The sequence below is a fragment of the Pristiophorus japonicus genome, chromosome 8 (assembly GCF_044704955.1).
Source record: "Pristiophorus japonicus isolate sPriJap1 chromosome 8, sPriJap1.hap1, whole genome shotgun sequence".
In the NCBI taxonomy this organism is placed as follows: domain Eukaryota; kingdom Metazoa; phylum Chordata; class Chondrichthyes; family Pristiophoridae; genus Pristiophorus; species Pristiophorus japonicus.
This window is the reverse complement of record NC_091984.1, coordinates 195,449,508-195,464,110: the sequence shown is the minus strand read 5'-3', so window position 1 is coordinate 195,464,110 and position 14,603 is coordinate 195,449,508.

The window sequence follows — 14,603 nt, the reverse complement described above, 5'->3', positions numbered from 1 at the left end:
AAAGTTGGCATGCAGGTACAGCAGGCGGTGAAGAAGGCAAATGGCATGTTGACCATCATAGCTAGAGGATTTGAGTATAGGAGCTGGGACGTCTTATTGCAGTTATACAGGGCCTTAGTGAGGCCTCACCTGGAATATTGTGTTCAGTTTTGGTCTCCTAATCTGAGGAAGGACGTTCTTGCTATTTGAGGGAGTACAGTGAAGGTTCACCAGACTGATTCCCGGGATGACATGACTGACATATGAGGAGAGAACGGATCGATTGGGCCTGTATTCACTGGAGTTTAGAAGAATGAGAGGGGATCTCATAGAAGCATATAAAATTCTGACTGGATTGGACAGGTTAGAGGCAGGAAGAATGTTCCCAATACTGGGGAAGTCCATAACCAGGGGTCACAGTCTAAGGATAAGGGGTAAGTCATTTAGGACCGAGATGAGGAGAAACTTCTTCACTCAGAGAGTTGTTAATCTGTGGAATTCTTTTCCGCAGAAAGTTGTTGAGGCCAGTTCGTTCGATATATTCAAGAGGGAGTTAGATATGGCCCTTGCAGCTAAAGGGATCAAGGGGTATGGAGAGAAAGCAGGAAAGGGATACTGAGGTGAATGATCAGCCATGATCTTATTGAATGGTGGTGCAGGCTCGAAGGGCCGAATCGTTTACTCCTGCACCTATTTTCTATGTTTCTATGATAATGCATATACTACTTTGATATATTAAAGTCAGCACCAAATTACTGGAACACGCACTAAATAAAGTAACAACAATTATTTTTTTCTTTGTGTGGGAGATATCTCCATATTCCCCTCGAAAATAAATCTCGCCTTCAGTGCTTGCATCCCTCAATAAATGTCTAAGTCAGCCACGGGGCAGGTTTGAGTAAAGTGGTGTGACATTGTTGAGCTGCAGACCTGTCATTAACTTTAGGGTTTGCAAAAAGTATTATTTAGGCCTGACTTTGAGTTGCCAGCTTTTTCGAGCTGTTGAACAGCTTATGCTAGTTTTGTATCTTGGTATACCTGTAACTAACAGCTGTTTTAGTTACACAAAACCTAGATGTTAAAGTGGAAAGTTGGGGTATGCTAGGAAGTAGTGATAGACATATTAGAAATAGTGCAGCTGCATAATGCAATGTATTGAACCCGTAGAGGCTAAATAATCCCCTGCAGCAAATAAGGAAGCCAAAAGGTTTCCATGGACTCTTCCCACAAACACCATATAATCAAAACGCGCACTGGCTTTTTGTGTGTGCGTGTGTATGTTGTACATAGAATATATACATTCCAAACTTTTAAATGAAAATACTCGAGATGACAGAAGTTATTCTTGTTTCTTTGCAGAATGTAAAGTAATTGCACATAAATTTATAATGTTTGTAAGAAATAGAGAAAGGATTAATAATCCTATGTTTTAGATTTTAATGGCTGCCAAACAAACTAGCAGCTGAATGGGAGTTTCCTGCACCCAATTTTTTCAAATGCAAATTTTCACAGGCACAGCAGAAAACCAGTCTATCGTGATGCATCAGTATTAATGCTTCTTTTACACTTCTCAAACAGCCAATGAGTCATTTAAAAAATCATTTAAATTGTAGAATTGATAAAAGAAAAGTTAATTCTGCTTGCTGCAGAGTGCACAATTCTCATGCAAATTGGCTCCAGAAAAATAGAGAAAATCCTGATTTATCCACAAGGCTCAGTATATCATAAATGTGATCATCTGGCCAATATTAGTTTAAGAATCTTCAAATATTCATTCATTAGATTTATTTATAGAATCACTTACATGTCTAACTTTCTCTCTCTTCACAATTCTGTCTTCGAAACATAAACATTTTAAGTCAAATTAGCATGTTTTAATCTGGACTCAATTAATATTAAAATAACTTTTGGAAGCCTTCGACACCAAATTATTTAACAAGTCAAATTAGTAACATAAAACTTACTTAATTCAGTTAATTAACGTTGCAGATTATGGCCAATTTTGGCTTTCTGCAAAGCAGCTTCCATTTAGCAATGACGCAAAAGTGACACGATCTACTCCACAATAAGCTCCTGATCTGACTCCAGAATGGAGTTGTAGTAGTCTCCTGGAAGCAGCCTCACAGCACTGGGGCTTGACACTGCATGTAGTGCAAATCCAGTGCTGTGCCAAACTACTTTTAAAAAGTATTCAGCGGTTCTTTAGACCACCTCAGCATTTTATCAATCTATAGAGAATATCTAGTTATATTTACAGAGTGCAGATCCTCCTACGTGCACTCTCAAAAATGTTTAAAATTGATTAGCATTTGCAGCGCACTCACCTACGCTTGAGAGTTCGATTCACAACCGGGCAATATAAATTAGGTCCCTGTGAATCAGTTCTACAGCTACTGGTCCCAGACTGGTAGCTACAGTGTTGACAGAGCCTAAGGATAGGTTCAGTCTCAATACATGGCAATGAGCCAGCAGGAGTATGATTGTATTGTGAACAATCATACTCCTGCTGTTCACATAGGAGCTCACATACAGTAAAGGTTTCTCAACCAACCAAACTCTGCTGATCAAGTATGTGCAAATGATTATAATCACATTTTAAAGTCAGTTTAGTTATGATACAAAAATTAGGGTAGATTTTGAATTTTCCGTCTAGGGTTAAAACTGGATTTGTGGCCTGTTATAGAATATGCAGGATTTTCATTTCCATTGATTTTGAGGGAAACGAAAATCAGGCGGTTTCTATAAGGGAGGTCGATCCTCAACACCAGCTTTATCCTCGGAGTGCAAGTTGAGAATCTACCCCAAAGAGTCAAATTTTAAGTCTGTTTGACAGTTGGAGATGTAAATCCTTTTACGTCATCATTATCTAACACTACATATAAATGAAACAAAACATCAATGTTCGAGCTAGCAATGGGTAAAGTTCCATTTTATATGCTTATGGGGGAAATAGGGGAATGTATCCATTTAAGAGTTGGTCTAATGTTCAATATACAGCACTTGAAATTATGCTGTGCAAACATTAATGTTTAACAAAGGCATTAACCTGTTTATTTTAAATGGATTACAGCTCTGTTAAAATAGCAGACAACATAATTTCATATAAACAAGTGTTCATACATTAATATTCATACAGCATAATTTCAAGGCCATAGCTGCCTAAAAGTCTAAAGCTTTTTCTAAATTAACTCTTTGAGAGCTTATTCTTCCAAGTGTATATTGGTAATCAGTAAATGTATAGTTTTGAAACACATATATATCTTTTTATTTATATATATATAGATATATCAGATGGAAATAAGCAATATATATGTGTTCTAAAAGTATGAAATTATAGCAAATGTTTGATTGAGTTGTGTTCAAAGAAATTCAGTTAGTCAATCTAAGCTATTTCCAACAAAGTTTCAAGTGCTTGGCGTGAAACTTTTTCTGGTTTCTTTTTGACAACAATTCATGTTGCATAAATCTGCACTTAGGGTCGAAATAAATAACTATTAAATCCATGTATGCATCATTGCGTGAAAGGCCCTTTGCTTTTCCCCATCAATAATATGTTTTCAGGTTCTCTTTGTGTTGTGTTTTTCTGTGTTGATTTTCAAGAAGGAAAATCCTGATTTTTTTGTTCTCATACTTAAGCACCTAAAATAGCAAGTTTCCTTCAGAGAACCCAAATAAGCTGCATGCATATAATAATACAATCTAATTGTAGCCTTTGGTGAATCATGTTATATGGTTTTGTTTCATAGATGCCAAAATAATATATTATATGACAGCAGTGCATTAAACTATTATTAACCTACATTTTACAACACTCAGTCTCCTCAACAGGGCTTTAATAATGATATGTTTTATTAATTTAACTATCACAATTTTTTAATTCAAAACCATAGTATGTATAGTATCCACAGGGAGTGGTTGAGGCAAATTGTATAGATGCATTTAAGGGGAGGCTAGATAAGCATATGAGGGAGAAGGGAATGGAGGGTTATGCTGATAGTTAGGTGAGGACTGATGGGAGGAGGCTCAAGAGCAGCATAAACGCCGGCATGGACTGGTTGGGCTGAATGGCCTGTGTTGTGAGTTTTATGTAATCCTATGTATGGTATAGATAGAAAGCAAGATACATTGGTGAAATATAGACAGCATTTTAGATCAGTACAAAGTATTTTCAGTTGGCTGTGAAGCTTTAAATCGCTGAATAAATAATGGCTGAAAGTTTGAACTGTTAAGGAAAATGAGACATCTTTGAAGTAAAATGCAAGTCATGTTTGTCAATTTCAGTTTTTTATTGCAACTTTTTAGTTATTTGTTCTCTTTTTGGTCTCTCATCATCCCATTCTTGCTCCCAAACCTCTCCCAATGGGATTGATTTTAACTCTTGAGTGGCTGATCAACCAGCAGTGCCTGTTCCGGGATCACAGCCATTTTGGGACCCGGGCCTCATTTAAATAGAATCGCGAACTACGGGTGTCAAATCAGCGTCCCAATGCTGCTCGCTGGGGTCAGGCCAGTGGAATTCCAGGCGGTCTGGGGCTGCCCTGCCAGCAGCAGGTTAAGTCCGGAGGAGGGTCTTGATCAGGGGAAGGGGGTGCCCAGTGTGGCAACGAGTCAGATTTTTTTTTGTGAGGCCCTAATGATCATTCCTGCTCTTTCTGGCCCCTCCAAAATGATTTTAAAACTTAATCTTTTTGTGGCTGGTTATGGCTCTTTCGCCTGCAAGACGGTGCCTGCTCCCTTGAGTTCTGTCCTAAGATGGCATTCGGGGTCCTACATACATCAGAGGACCCTGGTTTACATCTGAAAAGGGACCTATTGCCTGAATCAGGCAGGCACATTGACCACGGAGCAGTAAGCCCTCTGTAAAAATGGCAATGGGCAGAGAGTCGGTGTTAATAGACCGGTAAGTTGACCAGCCCTATTTTGAGGCCATTACTGCCCATTAATGCTGTTTTCAGCAAATTAGAATTGACCCAATCAAGTCTCTGCCATAGACCACTGGTAAGTGTGTACAAGGAGTGACTCCTAGTCCATTCCAATTGCTATTCCCCTCTCTTGATGGTGAAAAGCCTCCAACAGGCAACTTACATTAAGAGAGTGGCTCAAAGTGGGAATTCATGCTGTGCGGCGTGATAAAGCCATGACCTACTAAATGCTACCCAAATCTACTGTACTTCAATAAACTTTACAGGTGTACGGGCACCATGGCGGTTCAATGTATTGGAGGCACAACATGTGGTCATCATCATCATAGGCAGTCCCTCAAAGCAAGGATGACTTGCCTCCACGCCAAAAAGAGATGAGTTCACAGGTGTTTCAATGAAGGACCTAATATTCCAGATCCCGAACTACATCTTGAAGGGTGGAAGATGCCTGTGCGTGGATTTTTTTAACGTGCAGTGGCCGTTGCAGACCAGCCACCACACAGGCTTGACAGAGCTAGGTCTTGGTCCAGTGGCAAGGATTAACCAAGACGACTGGAGACCAGCTCTGCTGCACGGACCTAGTGTGCACACATATCGCAGTGTGGGCTGGCCTCTACTGCCCTTGGGCCCACGCCTCTTCTGGGTCCCAAACTCACGCCTCTCCTGGGCCCCGGTCACTTCCCTCTGCAAAGTCATGCCACTCCTTCGCCTCTCCTGCTGAGCCTGCCTGCACTGCAATCAGCGATCTGGCTTCGCAGCCATCATCCTCCTGCAGCAGCACGAGCTGCTCCCTCTAATGACCCCGGCCTGCTGATGAGGCCTCGCCTGGAAACCAGCACAGTCCCACAATATGTGGTATTCCAGCAGTGAAACAACACAGGTTCAATCTCATTTCCCGAATTGCTGATCCTGATTTGCTATTGTGGAATTGGTATCAACTAAAGGCCAGGTATTGCCCAACAGGGAGAGTCAGCTGGTGCTGGTCTTGTACGGAACAGAACAGGTTGCCCATCTTTCACCCACAGCTGATCGATGACCAGAGGGACTGAAGAGCAGACAGGAGTAGAGAAAATAAATCAAATCACTGACATTTTAGTAACTTAATAATGAGATATCATTCTTTTAGGATAGGTAATGTTTAACTTACCCCAGTTTTTCTTCCCTAACTCTAACTTCCTCCGCTCCAGCCCTACAACCCTCCGAGGTCTCTGTGTTCCTCCAATTCTGGCCTCTTGTGCATCCCCAATTTTCCACGGTTCACTATTGGTGGCCGTGCCTAAGCTCTGGAATTCCCACCCTAAACCTCTCCGCCTCACTTCCTCTCTCTCTCCCTTTTAAGACGCTCCTTAAAACCTACCTGTATGACAAACCAACTGTCCTAATATCACCTTATGTGGCTCGATGTCAAATGTTGCTCGCTAACACTTCTGTGAAGTGCGTTGGGATGTTCTACTATGTTAAATGTGCTATACAAATGCAAGTTGTTGTTGTTACATGTTACCTGAGGCTGAGGTGACATGAATACAACTTGCTCTGGGTCTTCTGCCGACTCAACTCTGAAGCAGTCACCAGGTGACACGTGAGTTGTACAGGGCCTTGGTGAGGCCACACCTTGAATATTGTGTACAGTTTTGGTCTCCTAATCTAAGGAAGGACATTTGTGCTATTGAGGGAGTGCAGCGAAGGTTCACCAGACTGATTCCCGGGATGGCAGGACAGACATATGAAAAAAGACTGGATCAACTAGGCTTATATTCACTGGAATTTAGAAGAATGGGAGGGGATCTCATAGAAACATATAAAATTCTGACAGGATTGGACAGGTTAGATGCAGGAAGAATGTTCCCGATGTTGGGGAAGTCCAGAACCAGGGGTCACAGTCTAAGGATAAGGGGTAAGCCATTAAGGACCGAGATGAGGAGAAACTTCTTCACTCAGAGAATTGTGAACCTGTGGAATTCCCTACCACAGAAAGTTGTTGAGGCCAGCTCGTTAGATATATTCAAAAGGAAGTTAGATGTGGCCCTTACAGCTAAAGGGAATAAGGGGTATGGAAAGAAAGCAGGAATGGGGTACTGAAGTTGCATGATCAGCCATGATCATATTGAATGGTGGTGCAGGCGAAGGGCCGAATGGCCTACTCCTGCACCTATTTTCTGTGTTTCTATGAGAGTGATTTGGAGCCATCACCTCCTCAATTTTCCTTCAATGACTCCACTCAGTGAAGGAAAACACAAATAACCTACCGGAAATACTAGGGTTCCGAGGGTCTAGCGAGAAGGAGGAACTGAAGGGAATCCTTATTAGTCAGGAAATTGTGTTCGGGAAATTGATGGGATTGAAGGTCGATAAATCCCCAGGGCCTGATAGGTTGCATCCCAGAGTACTTAAGGAAGTGGCCCTAGAAATAGTGGATGCATTGGTGATCAATTTCCAACATTCTATTGACTCTGGATCGGTTCCTATGGACTAGAGGGTAGCTAAAGTAACAGCATTTTTTTTTAAAAGGAGGGAGAGAGAAAACAGGGAATTATAGACCAGTTAGCCTAACATCGGTGATGGGGAAAATGTTGGATTCAATTATTAAAGATGAAATAGCAGAGCATTTGGAAAGCAGTTATAGAATCAGTCCAAGTCAGCATGGATTTATAAAAGGGAAGTCATGCATGACAAATCTTCTAGAATTTTTTGAGGATGTAACTAGTAGAGTGGGCAAGGGAGGACCAGTGGATGTGGTGTATTTGGACTTTCAAAAGGCTTTTGACAAGTTCCCACATGAGAGATTAGTGTGCAAAATTAAAGCATATGGTATTGGGGGTAATGTATTGACGTGGATAAAGAACTGGTTGGCAGACAGGAAGCAGAGAGTCGGAATAAATGGGTCCCTTTTGGAATGGCAGGCATTGACGAGTGGGATGCCGTCGGGATCAGTGCTGGGACTCCAGCTATTTACAATATACATTAATGATTTAGATGAGGGAATTGAGTGTAATATCTCCAAGTTTGCAGATGACACTAAGCTCAGTGGCGGTGTGAGCTGTGAGGAGGATGCTAAGAGGCTGCAGGGTGATTTGGACAGGTTAGGTGAGTGTGCAAATGCATGGCAGATGCAGTATAATGTGGATAAATGTGAGGTTATCCACTTTGGTGGCAAAAACAGGAAGGCAGAATATTATCTGAATGGTGACAGATTAGGAAAAGGGGAGGTGCAACGAGACCTGGGTGTCATGGTATATCAGTCATTGAAAGTTGGCAAGCAGGTACAGCAGGCGGTGAAAAAGGCAAATGGCATGTTGGCCTTCATAGCTAGAGGATTTGAATATAGAGACATAGGGCCCAAGTTTCGAGCCGCGCCTAGAATGGCGCAGTCCCGACCTGGACGCCCATTTTTCGCGCCACAAAGTGCGTCTAAAAAAACCCTCCAGATTCTCCACCTCCCTGCAGGTCCTCTGGCCCTCGGCGCAGCGCAGCAGGAGCTGTAGGGGGCGGAGCCAGGTCCCTGTGCCGAAAACAGTGCCGGGACCTCTGCACATGCGCGCTACAGTGCAGTAGCTCCAGGCGCCCAAAGCTGTGTGGGAGGGGCCCAAAGCACGCAGCCCCTAGCCCTGGCCGAATGGCCTCACTGGGGCTGCGTGAATAAGGCTCCTCCCACGGCCAGCTCCTGCTTCCTCCCGACCCGACTCGACTCCCACTTCCCGCCTCCGGACCGGACCCGACACCCGCTCCCCCGCCCCCGGACCGGACCCGACACCTGCTCCCCCCCACCCCGCCCCCGGACCGGACCCGACACCTGCTCCCCCGCCCCCGGACCGGACCCGACACCCGCTCCCCCCCCGCCCCCGGACCAGACCCGACACCCGCCGCTCCCGGACCGGACCCGACACCCGCTCCCCTCCCCCGCCCCCACCTCCGGACCGGACCTGACATCCCCCCCCCCACCCCGCCCCCGGACCGGACCCAACACCCGCACCCCCCGCCACCCCGCCCCCGGACCGGACCCGACACCCGCTCCACCCCCCCACCCGCCTCCGGACTGGACCCGACACCCACTCCCCCCCCCGCCCCCGGACCGGACCCGACACCCGCTCCCCCCCCGCCCCCGGACCAGACCCGACACCCGCTCCCCCCCCCCCCCGCCGCTCCCGGACTGGACCCGACACCCGCTCCCCCCCCCCGCCCCCGCCTCCGGACCCGACACCGCTCCCCCCCCCCACCCCCGGACCGGACCATACACCCGCTCCCCCCCCCCCACCCCACCCCGGACCGGACCCGACACCCGCTCCACCCCCCCAACCGCCTCCGGACCGGACTCAACACCCACTCCCCCCCCCCCCCCGCCCCCGGACCGGACCCAACACCCGCTCCCCCCCCCCGCCCCCGGACTGGATCCAACCTGACCTCCCTCTCCCTCCCTCCCTCCCCCCGACCCAAACCAAACCAACCTCCCTCCCACCACCCCCACCCGACCCGACCCAACGCCACCTACCTGTAAATCTGGTGCTGGGGACAGGCCCTGCCCGAAGTCTCGAGCCCGGCCCGTTCAGCCTCCCTCCCCCTTCTCCTTCCCCCCCCACCCCCCCCCAATCTCCTCCCCCCATCTCCTTCCCCCTTCTCCCCCCCCTCCCCCCTTCTACCCCCTTCTCCCCCTCCCCCCTTCTCCCCCCCTCCCCCTTCTCCCCCCCTCCCCCCTCCCCCCCTCCCCTTCTCACCCATCCCTCCCCCTTCTCCCCCTTCTCCCCCTTCCCTCCCCTTTCCCTCCCTCTGCTCCCCCCTCTCTCCCTCTACCCCCCTCCTCCCCCTCCCCTCGCTGTCAGAAACACAGACACTGACAGACAGAGAATGAGAGACACACAGACAGACAGAGAGATAGAGACACTGACAGAGACACACTGAGGGGGGCATCCCAGCACGCTGTTGGAGGGCTCCCGGTGCTGCAGTCGGTAAGTAGAAAATGTTTTGTTTTATTGATTTAAAAAAAAAATTATTTCTTATTAATATTTTTTGATTGATTTATTGGTTGATTTATTGATGTATTTATCATTTATTATTGATGATGGCTCTTTATTTGTAAAACTGAAGTGTTTAATGTTTGTAAACTTCCCTTTAAACCCCCCCCCGCCCACCATTCCCTAAGCCTGATTTGTAATCTACGCCTGATTTTCTAAAGTGTAGACAAGGTTTTTTCGAGCGTACAAAAATCTTCACTTACTCCATTCTAAGTTAGTTTGGAGTAAGTTTTCACCCACGAAACTTTGAAATCAGGCGTAAGTGGTCAGACACGCCCCCATTTGAAAAAAAATTCTGTTCCAAAGTGAAACTGTTCTAACTGACTAGAACTGGAGCAAACTAAATGACGAGAATTTTGATTTCTAAGATACTCCGTTCTACACCAGTTGCTCCTAAAAATCAGGAGCAAATCATGTGGAAACTTGGGGCCATAGAAAATAGGTGCAGGAGTAGGCCCTTTGAGCCTGCACCGCCATTCAATAAGATCATGGCTGATCATTCCCTCAGTAACCCTTTCCTGCTTTCTCTCCATACCCCTTGATTCCCTTAGCCGTAAGGGCCATATCTAACTCCCTCTTGAATATATCCAATGAACTGGCATCAACAACTCTCTGCGGCAGGGAATTCCATAGGTTAACAACTCTCTGAGTGAAGAAGTTTCTCCTCATCTCAGTCCTAAGTGGCCTACCCCTTATCCTAAGACTATATCCCCTGGTTCTGGACATCCCCAACATCGGGAACATTCTTCCCGCATCTAACCTGTCCAGTCCTGTCAGAATTTTATACGTTTCTATGAGCTCCCCTCTCATCCTTCTAAACTCCAGTGAATAAAGGCCCAGTTGATCCAGTCTCTCCTCATATGATAGTCCAGCCATCCCTGGAATCAGTCTGCTGAACCTTCGCTGCACTCCCTCAATAGCAAGAACGTCCTTCCTCAGATTAGGAGACCAAAACTGTACACAATATTTCAGGTGAGGCCTCACTAAGGCGCTGTACAACTGCAGTAAGACGTCCCTGCTCCTATACTCAAATCCCCTAGCAATGAAGGCCAACATACCATTTGCCTTCTTCACCACCTGCTGTACCTGCATGCCCACTTTCAATGACTGATGAACCATGACACCCAGGTCTCGTTGCACCTCCCCTTTTCCTAATCTGCCGCCATCCAGATAATATTCTGCCTTCATGTTTTTGCCCCCAAAATGGATAACCTCACATTGATCCACATTATACTGCATCTGCCATGCATTTGCCCACTCACCTAACCTGTCCAAGTCATCCTGCAGCCTCTTAGCATCCTCCTCACAGCTAACACCGCCATGCAGTTTAGTGTCATCCACACACTTGGAGATAGTACACTCAATTCCTTCATCTAACTCGTTAATGTATATTGTAAATAGCTGGGTTCCCAGCACTGAGCCCTGCGGCACTCCACTAGTCACTGCCTGCCATTCTGAAAAGGACCCGTTTATCCCGACTCTCTGCTTCCTGTCTGCCAACCAGTTCTCTATCCACATCAGTACAGGAGGAGTATAGGAGCAGGGAGGTCTTACTGGAGTTGCAGTGAGGCCACACCTGGAATATTGTGCTCAGTTTTGTCTCCTAATCTGAGGAAGGACATTCTTGCTATTGAAGGAGTGCAGCGAAGGTTCACCAGATTGATTCCCGGGATGGCAGGACTGACATATGAGGAGAGATTGGATTGACTGGGCTTGTATTCACTGGAGTTTAGAAGAATGAGAGGGGATCTCATAGAAACATAAAATTCTGATGGGATTGGACAGGTTAGATGCAGGAAGAATGTTCCCGATGCTGGGCAAGTCAGAACCAGGGTCCCCAGTCTAAGGATAAGAGGTAAGCCATTTAGGACCAAGATGAGGTGAGACTTCTTCACTCAGAGAGTTGTTAACCTGTGGAAATCCCTACCGCAGAGATTTGTTGAGGCCAGTTTGTTAGATATATTCAAAAGGGAGTTAGATATGGCCCTTATGGCTAAAGGGATCAAGGGGTATGGAGAGAAAGCAGGAAAGGGATACTGAGGGAATGATCAGCCATGTGCTTATTGAATGGTGGTGCAGGCTCAAAGGGACGAACGGCCTACTCCTATACCTAATTTCTATGTTTCTATGTACTCATGAGGCTCGAACCCGCTGCACGACCACACGCCCGCCCTACCGAGCAACGCTTATGTTGCTAATATTTATAACTGAAAATAATAATTACTAATTAAAAAGTCCCAGTGTAATTACACCCACTCAGCGTGAGTAACGGCGTGGGCGATCCACTTGCTCGAACTAAAAACCAACAGAAAGGAGTGACTTCAAATGTGTATCTAATCTGAGCCTTGCTGTCAGTTGATGGCATTTGCATCTCTTGCATGCAGCCTTGTAATAGCTAGCTGCTATTTCTCCATGACGATTTTACATCAACATCCGTCAAATGGAGCATACGAACATCGGGTGAATCATTGAATCACAATCCTTTAAATTTATCGCCTAATCTGAGCATCTGAACACAATTGTTTACACAAGATAAAGCAACAACAAAAAAGGACTGGTCGTGGCGATGATAAAAGATTGGTTGTCGGACTTAGCTGTCACTGGTATGCGAACCGTTCATTCTCTGGGCGGTTCCAATACAGTGAAGTTGTGGTGTTTTTACTGAGATGCCTGTAATCCCTTTTTACGGATCAGTTACCGACCAGCTCTTCTGTGCTGGAGCTCCACCCAGTGGAATGTATATGTGTGTGTGTGCACACAGCGCCGGCATACCTCGACATGCACTCAGAATACACCGCCAGTCTTTGTAATGACATCGATAGCCTCCCCACCCCCTAAAAAAGCCAGGTCTAATTTGGAGAGAGGGTTTGTGCAATCCTACCACCGGCCCGGATGATGGTGCGCCCCCGGGCAACGCTTGGTGGCTGAGCCGAGCCGAGCCTGGAGGTGTGGGTGCCTCCAAGCCCGGAGGCAATATTGTGTGAATGATTGACACGCCGCCTCCGAATTGCTGCTCGCCCATCGCGGCGCTGCACTGACCCCGCGCCTTTGTTTCGAGGTGCGGACAGGGTCAGCGCGACTCGGCACCCAGGCGTCAGGCTACAAGTGAACCGACATCATCGCACAACAACACAAAATGCCTTGGTGGCTGCGGCCGAAACAAACTCATTCACACCTTCCTATAGATAGCGCATTATGCTTGATCGGCCATAGTAAATCTGCCGCCCAGCGCTTGTCAGGTTGAGTGATGGAATGGGTGTGAGGAGGACACGACAGCAGCGTGGTCCTCATCATTAATCATTATCACCGCGTGTGCTCGATTAGTCGGTTCGATTTCAAACACCTCATCGAGCTTTGCGGCATCACATATTATTTAGAATCACTCTTGAGTAGAATTACAGTTCAATTATCTTGTTTGGCAATTACTTCCAATTGATTTAAAAATGGGTTCAAATATTCTCGCACGCTGACGTTGTATCGCACGGTGAGAATTTATTTATTTTTATGCTTTATATATAAATAATAATCGACCATTGTATTTGATTGGTGTTCTTCACCTGACACCAGGTGACCTTCAAGTGCCTCCCGTTCAGAGCAAGGCATTTGCATTCGATATCCGAATGGAAGCGGATAAAATAGAGGGCAGGCCAGCGAATAATTAAAGAATATCTTTACTCGCATTTACTGTTATATATAAATATGTAACTGAAAAGCAACAGCGTGGCGGTAAACGCCCAATATCCTGACAGTACCTATCTCGGGCATTTCAATCAATACCGCTCATTAGTTATAGAAAAAGGGTCTTTCGGGAAATTAAATGGTTTCAATTCGCAGCATACCTTCTCTGTAATGTTCAGGAACTGCATATCGAGCCATCAAGTCACACAGCACACTGCCATATTTATTTGAGCTTCTCCAGACCATGAAGTGAAGATTTTCAAATATATTTATTGAATGTATTCTAAAGAATAATGAGTCCTTAGCAATCTTTTTTCAATGAAGGCCATAGTTTCCAACATTGAAATATATTTTCAATCGTGCATGTTAGTTTATAAATCAGCAGTCCGCACAATTACAGTTACTAGGAATAGACAAAAAGCGATGTTGTATATTTTATAATTGACTTTACGAATAATTCTCCGTGCAAACATCTGGTCAAATAAAGGGGTTATTGGTACAGGAACAATGCAATGATTATGTTCCACGTATGATACCCTACCCAAAAAAAAGCTACCGAATGAAATGATTCTCAATTACACAACCAGACAGGCAAGTCTGTAATGAATTTTACACAGACTGGCCAAGGAGTGACCTTTACACTCTGCCCGGGTCAATGGGATTATTGGGATTGCTCACCCTTAGATGGCGCTCAGTCACCAGGGAAAGGTTCCTGAGCACTCGCCACTGCTGCGGACCTGGAATCACAGATCAGATCAGCGGAGGCGCCAGGTGAGTGATACGCTATGGTAATCCAAGTATATTGCACACTGTTTACCCTGATCCACGAGCGCCGCACTAGTTATTTATTAACGTCACCGTAAACAGGTCAGCCGACGTTAAAAGTGGATTTAAAAAAAAATAGTTTTGGCCACTTTCGTGGCCTGCCGTTTTGACCAGATGATTTCTAAATGGGTTTCGTTAACACGTGTCCTTAAACAGTCACTGGTTACTATCATTAATTGGTTTTAAAATGAAA